Below are 9,339 nucleotides of genomic sequence, written 5' to 3' on the forward strand. Positions count from 1 at the left end.
CTCTCTCTCTCTCTCTCTCTCTCTTTCTCTCTCTTGCTCGCTCTCTTTCTCTCTTTTGCTCGCTCTTTCTCTCTCGCTCCTTCTCCCTCCGCCTCCTCTCTTTCTTTCTTTTTCCCTCCCCTCCGTTTCTCGTTATGTCCTCTCTCTTTCTCTCTCTCTCTCTCTGTCTCGTGCGCTTTTCATGACATCCGCGTGGCATTAGATATACACATATCTACATGTATAGGTAGGCCTATATTAGATCAGGAGTGAATAATAGAGACGTACAGCATCTCTAGCGCTATTATCTCATTAATTCATATAATCTCTATAATTCACTCCTGATTAGATATATCCACACATATATGCACAGATTATATTATATATACATATATGTATTATTATGTATGTACATGTAAGCCTGGTACACTTTGTGTATACATATTATATGTACCTCGGGTACATATCTGTTGTACCCACTGATCTCTATAATATAATTATATGATTATATAAATATTATATTATAGAGCTCAGTGGTTGTACCTGATACGACAACGACCCCTTGAGCGTAACTATGTAACCAAATTCCTCGCTAGGTGGCGCAGCGTGATCGTTTATGACGTACCCAAACGTAACCCTTTACGTAAACCTGGTAACAAGGGCTCCGATTTTGTGAACCGGTCCCCTTCGTTGCGTCGATCGTTTTCCTTGATATTACGTTTTAAGGTTAGTCTGGAATATCTTATATTTAATAGGTTGTATTAGATATATATTGTTTGGGTTTATGTTAAGATGAACATCTAGGTTGTATAGCTCCCGCAAGAAGGTTTTGTACGAATGTCATTGCTGCTGTTGTTGAATTTTTGTCACATTTGTATTTTGATTTTGATCAACCTCTGGCAGTCTCTGTTGGCTCTTCAGTCTTCATGATTCATCTTTTAGTTTTACATCCGGTTAAACCTTGAAGTGTTGGGTTAATATGCCGTCCCACTTCGGGTTACTGTCTAAATTGCCAATTGATTTAGTGGGATGAAAATACATTATACGTATGAAAACTGAAATAGTGAATAATTAAATTAGTCTTTGTCCTTCCAGTAATCATAAGTACTAGTACTAATATTTGTAATTTGTATTTGTAGTGAAGGCGTATTTCTGTCAATTGTTATGGTTACTGATTCTGGGCCATCTCAATCACAATTGCATGGCTGTTGGCGTGCATGTTTAGTTTAGGTAATCATGTACGCAGCGGCTGGAGGTACGGCAGCCGTCGTTCTTTGAAGCCCCATTTTGGCGTTAGGGTTAGGGTTAGGGTTCTAGCTCATCTAAACTCTCAAATCGGGAATTTATTTCCCAAGGCGTTATTTCGAAATCTGGCGCCACTGCCGCCATCTTTGTCTCGTTAAGTTAAGTATGAAACTGAAAGCGAATGGACTGCCGTACCCGTAGCCTCGAGACATTAAGATACGGCTGCAGCGAATACGTAGTGTGACTGCCGTACCCGTAGCCTCGAGACATTAAGATACGGCTGCCGTACCCGTAGCCACTGCCAATCATGTACAACAGTTTTATCTGAATCCTATTCAATAATTAATAATTATAACAATGAAGCCATATCGAAGTGGACAAGCCAGACATTGACATTGTCAAGCCACTAGCAAACTGATGTCAGTGTGTCCAGTTTCCAAGTCATGTGACATCTGCACATATATGCATATATATGATGTTTGCCTTCAGGTAACACTGGTCATGAACCATTGATAATGAACCAAAAATAATATGCTGCACCAATAACTTTTTTTCGTGTTATTATATATCCTTACGAACTCTAGCTGACGCCTCGTCCCTCTGTACTATGCCCTACTGATATTTAGCTCATACACTGCGCCCTCCAGTGCACAGTAGTACTATCAAGGAATGCTAACTTCTGCACATAGTCGAATTTATTATTCCTAGGCAAAGAAGATCTAGGATCCATATCGTAATTATCTGTAATCGCTAGTGTATGCGAATGATCTGCTCCTTAGAGACAGTATGCAGAATGTATCAATCACCGGATTAAAGACATTGTTGTCCCAATCGTGCTTCAAAAGTGGATTTGGTATAGTACCATATGCTACAGATATGAAAACATATCCTAATTAACACACTACAGTTCATGTTAGCTGCTATGTATAGCAGTCTAAGTGAACCAACAGCTAATTTTAAAATGGCACAGTATCCTTCCCGTTCTAGGTGAACCGTTTATGCCTATATTGTGTTTACGAAGATGCACTAATTCTTATAGGAAACGTGAGTCGATATTTTGAACAGCAAACTGTTATGTACACCGTCTGTTAACTGGAATGCACCATCTGTCTTTCCTTGAACTGCTGCTTGCGGAAACATGATAATGTACCATGGAAAGGAGAGTGAAAATTCAATTGTTGGTGGACCGTTTAAAAATAAAGTTTAAATAATAGGTGTTTGAGTGTAAGTTTGAAATTTAAAGGGCTGTTAATTGTATGTAAAGCAAGTAAATCTAGACGCACCTTAGTTTTGGTCTCACTCTAGAGGCAGCCTCACAATTTGCGGTTACCAGCAGGACCAAGGACTTGTAGTTTTGTAGGAATTTTCTTTCAAACGTTGTATAATAACCCCAGACTGTTGTTTATGTACATGAGGTGTGTGTGTGTGTGTGTGTGCGGTTGTGCGTACGTATGTGTGTGTGCATGAGCTCGTGCTATTTATAATCATGGTATTGTGTTGCTGTTGTTGCTTTTGTTGTTTGCGTTTGTTTTGTAAAGAGTCTTTGCTTATGCAGCAAAAGGTGGTCTGCTTGTAAGTTTTTCTTTGCCAGGTAGGTTTTACTGAGGTATGAATTCATGATTAGCTTACCGTGTGTGTGTGTGTGTGCGTGCGTGCGTGCGTGCGTGCGTGCGTGCGTGCGTGCGTGCGTGCGCGTGTGTGTAAAGGTAAAAAAAATGTCTAAGTCGGTTTTTATACTCGAATTCTGGACCTATTTTTACATGGATAATACTTTTAAAGGGTAGAGGTCGAATTAAAGGTAACCTAGTTTAAATATTATAATTAAAGATAAAGAGATAATCTCACCCTGACCACTGCATCCTTGTAAATTGGCACCGGAAATTAATTGCTTGTCATTCATTTGCTGAAACCAGGAAGTTTTTAATATAAACAGCGTGTGACCGGAGAATATAAACACATTTACTGATTTAGTTCATGGTGATCAGTAAACTTCTGAGGATTAGCTAAGCCTAACACTGCACTTTAGTTTTGGGGGGATTTACCGGACTACCTTCTCTAAAAATCTAACATCTAGTTTTACACGATGCATATAAATAAGGATGCATTTTTTTAATCGCATGTTCTATGTGAATGAGTATGTGTAGTACAGTAACACTGTTTTTTGTTTATAAGAATCGTACTTTTTTTTGAGCCTCGTGATTCTTGGAAAATCGACATTTTGAGCCTTAAATAATTCTTAAATGATTCTTATAAACTTGGACCACGTTTCTACGGAGTGTTGCAATCTGGAATGGTTTAGTGGGCAATCGAGCTCAAATTGCTGAAGATTTTATCCGTACTCGTGGAGTCACTGCCGCTCGACCGCATCATGCCATCGTGTACCTCGTTGAATCGAGTGACAATGTGTGTCTGATGATCGAGCCTCAGCATTATTCTTAAAAAATTCTTAAAAAATTTGGGAAATCGAGCCTCGATGATTCTTATAAAAAGAATTTTTATAAACAAAAAACAGTGTAAGTAATCTTCAGTGTCAAGCCTGTGTGTAGTACCAGTCGTGACAACCTAGTATACAAACAGCTGTGGTTTAGGTGCAGGTTACCACCAGGTCTAGCTGCTACTAAATTAATTTAACCGACTAACACCGGGAATTTAAACTGTTCAGTATCGCGTTTTATCGCCACGCACCTATAGGTTTCGACTGATACTCTGTGACTGGTGATTTTACGTGCGGACTTGTGGACGGACACAAGCTCCATGAAAGTAGGGTGGAATAATATTTACAGTTTGCTGCGGGAGCTACAATCTTGTTTGTTCAGAACGTTCTCGCATGCACGGTTTCCCGCCCGTGATTTTTTCTTGCCCCCCCTCTCCTGCGTGTTAATCTGCTTCCAAAGTGGAAAGGTATGCTGTTCAGTGATTTCTCGCTGTGCGTGCTGGTGGCCTTTAACATTTCTCTATGACATTCTAGTTATATTCGGTCCGTTTCTCCTACTGTAGCTAGGCAAAGTTGAACAAGCAGTGTGTTTGTGTGTGTGGAGTGTGGAGCGTGGGTAGTCTATTTATAATCGATATGGTTAGCCATGAAGGCTGTGCACATCTATATCAGTATATGTATTTATAAGTAGATATAGGAGGAGTGGGATAGCAAACGATATGCTGGTACTAAATGCCGATGCAATCTAGAAATAGTAAAAAAAATTGTGTAGGAAGTGTGGTGAGGGTGCCGGCGAACCTGCATTGTTAGGGCTGTTATGCCACAGCATTCACATTGATTTCCTTGCCTAGATTATCCTGTCGTAGCCAATAAATACATCGATGAACTACCATGATTGTGCTGCTATATTTGGATTAATATTGAGTGTGTGTTTTAAGGCTTATATACCTGCTTTCACTATGAAAACTCCCCCTGTACGACACGTACCATTAGCTATGCAGGTAGGCAGGTAGGCCTATATTAACATGAAACATGTTATATTGAAAAATTACTACAGTCACTTCCACTATCATTTTATAACGCAAGTTTGTTGCAGTAAAATTTGGTAAACTTGAACTAACACAGGTGCACCTACTGACTGATTAGATTCGCCAGTGGTTTTTTGTGGCTCAGTGTGAAGCGAGTGGGAGTGTTCGAGTTTTGCTGCATGATTTTTAGGCAGAGTAATTAATTTAAGTGGATCAGTCTTGGTTGTTCTTGCTCGCACAGGTTTTACAAAACCAAGCTGTGTTGTATCAGCAGCATGTAAAACAGTTGCACATTGAATCTCTAATAAGGTGTAATAAAATACAATTGTTTGATAATGTATACTGTAATTTACGCTCAAGGGGTCGTTGTCGTATCAGGTACTACAGATATGTACCCGGAGGTACATATATGTATACACAAAGTGTACCAGACTTGTACTACAGAAGTGTACCCTAACCCTAACACTAACACTAACCCTAACCCTAAACATACCTCATGTAAAAATATAAACATAATACTAAACAACCTAAAACTACCTTGGGTACATATCTGTAGTACCTGATACGACAACGACCCCATCTGCGTAATTTACAGTGCAATTAAAAAGAAACCGTGGCTGTTATTGCGGTAATAGCTGTAATGTATGAATCTGCAATGATTTTATTGCTGTGTCTGTATTCACGAACGCATCCATTTCTCCGGACCTTTCTTTTCGAACGTTTTACAAAAATTATTCTTGTCTAAATGTATTTGCAGTGAAGTAAATTCCTGGGAGGGTGGAATTAGACACTACTATAAACGCCAGCATAGACGTATTTTGTTGTTTTGTTTCCCATGGTCATTTTGTTCAATGTGAGAGTAACCCTGATTTCTTACGAGCAAGCACATGCGTCCCGTCCAGCGACCCTCCCGCTTTGCTCGCCGCACCTTTCCCTGCATAGTTGCGTTATATTTATACCCGCTCTGACTCCTGGCATTTGCGGCGGCAGCGTAGGCAGCCCTCGCCACGTCCACGCATCTGTTGGCATGAAGCCACGGCCGTACATCGGTGGTGCTGCCGCCCGCCGTCCGTAAGCCGAGCTTGCGCAGCAGCTGATAACTATAGGCAGCGCACCGTACCCCCGCTCTCACTCCCGTGCTAGCGAGTCTTCCGTTGCTGTTGTGTACTGCGTGCGGCCATTTCTCCAGCGTTCCTCCTCATCCTGGTTTAATCGAGGTAATCTTGCGACGTCGACGTCGTCGATGGTTTGATGGTAACGGGTGCTGGTCGGTGGTCAACTGACCTTGCTAGCGAAGGATGCGTGTTTGGAAGGTTACAGCGGATGTGTGCTGGTTTTCGCTGGTGACTCCTTGACTTGAGTGTCTACCATGGTGAAGCTGTATGTTATTATTGAACGGGTGGCCGTATAGTCTGTAGCTGCTGCTGCTGCTGCTCGGCGCCGCGCGCCGGCTTTTCTTGCTTTTACGTTTGCCTTTTTCTTTTTGTTGTCCACGCAGCGCGAGGGCCGCGCGCAGCGCGCGAAAGCGAGGGCGAGCGAGCGCGGCGCGCGCGAGGCGCGGACGGTCACGGCGCGGAGCGGCGCGGCGCGGCGCGGGAGCCGGAGCCGGAGAAAGGAGCGGAGCAGCGCGGCAGCGCCGCGCGCGCGAGCGAGGAGACGAGCGAAGAGAGCGCAGCGAAGCTGTCCTGCCGCCTCTTCCCTTGCACAAGTTTTGTCCCGTCAAGTTTCTTGTAGTGGGGGTGTGGATGCATTTCCGTCCTGCTTGGCCGTGGTTGCGTACCTGACGTCTCGGCAATAAGTGGCTGCCGCTCGCCACCGCCCCGACGCTGTGCGGCGATCGAGAGCGAGACGGCGAGCGAAGACGAGGCAGAGAGAAGAGAGAGAGGAGAGAGCGAGAGCGACAGAGCGGGAAGAGCGAGACGAAGCGGAGAGCGAAGAGAGAGAGAGAAGAAGAAGTAGAGAGCAAAGAGACAGAAGACGAGCGCGAGAAGCGAGGTGAGAGGCTAGAGGTGAGGTAGAGGGATGGGGGATGGGAGAGGTAGAAGGGTAGAGAGAGGAGGGAGTAGTTGTTTTGGTTTTGGAGATTGCGAATGACACAGGACGGTTGTAGTATTTTCGGTTTCCCAGACTGTCTTCTTTATTTCCTGTTTGCTTGTATAGAAGCAGCTTTCTCTCTCGCTTTTACTGCTAGGAGATCATGGCTCAGGTGTTCTAAGCGTGCACGCACGTAGCTAATACGTTTTGTGAAGGTGTAGGCGCTGCGTGCTGCCCTGCTGAAAAACCTTGCGCTTGAATGATTCCTGAACGGGTTTAGTTTGAACTTTCATGTGACTCACTGTTTTACTGAAGCATGGAATTAATTTAATGCACCCAGGGCGTCGCAGTAGTGAGTGGGCCTCTGCAATGCCGGTTAGGGGGTTTAGTGAGAGAGTGGGCCTCTGCAATGCCGGTTAGGGGGTTTGGTCAATCGTTGAACCTGCCAATTGTCTATACTGGCAGAAGCGATGCATTCTCTTTGGTCTCGGTTACTCCATTTTCGTGAGTGCGAGAGGTGGCTGGGAATTGTAAGCGAGAGCCGCAGCAAGATCGCATGCGTTCAATCCAGGATTCACTAAAAATACATGGGGTGTGTAGCGCTGGCATGTGATCTCAAGGTCTCCCGCTCAGAGTAGACTGCTGCTTACAGATTCAGTGATGCCGACGGTGGCCTGGGGCCGTTGTTGGGAAGGAGTCGAAAGTTGCGATTACAATCAGTGCGAGGTATAACTATAGATAAGTTTGTGATTCGATGCCGCCGACTTGCGATGCAACCTGCGCATGCATGTGTAATGTTTCAGCTGTTTGCCGTAGTCGCAGAGCTTTTCTCAGTTGGTTGTGTGTTTCGCTGATGACGAGGTGACAGCGAAGTTCTGATGTGTATCACATGGTATGCTTGTTTGTTTTAATTGTAGGTGCAGAATGAGATTGGTCACGCTGAAAAAGAATTTCATAAAACAGTTTTATAAAAATTGATGGTCATTGTGCACTTGTTGAAAAAACAGTTTAATCTCTCTTAAATACGTTTATTTGCGTTGGTAGATAATGGTCTATCTCGTTAATTTTTCTCACTATGACGTTGAGCAGTACGGCTTTGATCAACGCAGGTGAATAAAATTAACCAAGCCTAGTTTCATTCTGCCTTCAAATTGTGAATTTTACCTCCTGGCAGCGTAATGAATTTTCTTGTTGTTTTTTTCCTCTAATTATTCCTATTGTGTTACGAAAAGGTTGTGTAACTTACTTGAAGAGTTTTTTTTAATGAGTAAGGTTGTTTTAACAATGCTGGAGTGTTTAGCATCTTGTCAAAGTATGCTATAGGGCTCTATGTCCCACCAGGGGTACCTGGCCGAACATACACCTGGTACGTCCGGTATACCGGAACGTACCTGATACTATCTATCTAATATGGTTAGAGTTAGGGAGTACGCCGTAGGCGACTCCCTAGACTCGTTAGTGGGAGTGGCGAGGTATCGGTCGCGGCATATTTAGATAGTACCAGAGTACGTTCCGGCTAGTACCCTGGGGACTGACTTCGCCACAGTACCGCTCTTCCAGCCCTCTTCTCCACGAGGGGAGAGAAGGAACTAAGCGGTACCCTCTTCACTCTCACGGCCGTTTAACGTGGAGGCGTCGTCTGCTCTGCAGATCTTCAGTGATATTCCGTAGAAGATGGCTGTTCCCCCTGACCACCGAACTTAAGGCGGAACTTAAGCCGCATTGCCATGCCATCAACGGCTCCGGCAAGGGCAATTCTGGCCGCGACGATCCACCGGTTGAGTTACGATGCACATGGCGCCATTATCCGGGCACCGAATGAATGAATTGAACAGAAATCTCCTATAAATGACAATTTTTCATCGAAAATCTCCGAGTAGCCACCCATTAAAAATGATCATGGTTCACGTCAGCGAAAAGTGGCGATGCATACCTGGTCCACGGATGGCTATGCCCGCGCCATCACGAATGATGAAATTTAACTACGGTTCCGTCTACGAACACGTGGGGACTTTCGTGAGAATCTCTGTGTTCTAATGATAAAGTATCTAACTGTCAAATGCTGATGTCCGAAACCTGAAAAATCACAGCGTCAGTAAAAATGACTGACAATACTAGTTGGCGCGGCAACGGCGTATTGTCGCATTTCACAGCATTTGTCTGCGGCACGCCTCCGAGGGATTTCGTTGCATCGAGTTCACGCCGTAACCCTGGTAGTTTCAACACTTTCTCACGCAGCGTTCTATATAATTTATTATTTTTCTTAATCTTTTGGGAATTGGACAATATAAGTAGTGAATACGCGGCGGCAACTAAACGCCGACGCAGCTAGCGGCGCGGACATTGCCTGACGCGCAAGGGCGGTGCGACCGCTCTCCGAGGCGTTGCAGCAGTGGCGCCCTCTTGCGGCACGATGGTAAGCGGTCTTGGAACATCGGAGCGGAGAACACGGAGGAGATCGCTCGTCAGTCACCCGGCAGCTGTGTTCACGCAACTCGGGCGAGAGTCGTCGCTGAAACATCTTCCGGAGTTTACCTGTTCTCACGAGACGCTCTATACAGAAGGCTGACGACGGTGAGCTCTGACGATCGATGGTGGTGACGGTGATCGATGATGATG

The sequence above is a fragment of the Priapulus caudatus genome, unplaced genomic scaffold (genome assembly GCF_000485595.1).
Source record: "Priapulus caudatus unplaced genomic scaffold, Priapulus_caudatus-5.0.1 Scaffold1154, whole genome shotgun sequence".
In the NCBI taxonomy this organism is placed as follows: Eukaryota; Metazoa; Priapulida; class Priapulimorpha; order Priapulimorphida; family Priapulidae; genus Priapulus; species Priapulus caudatus.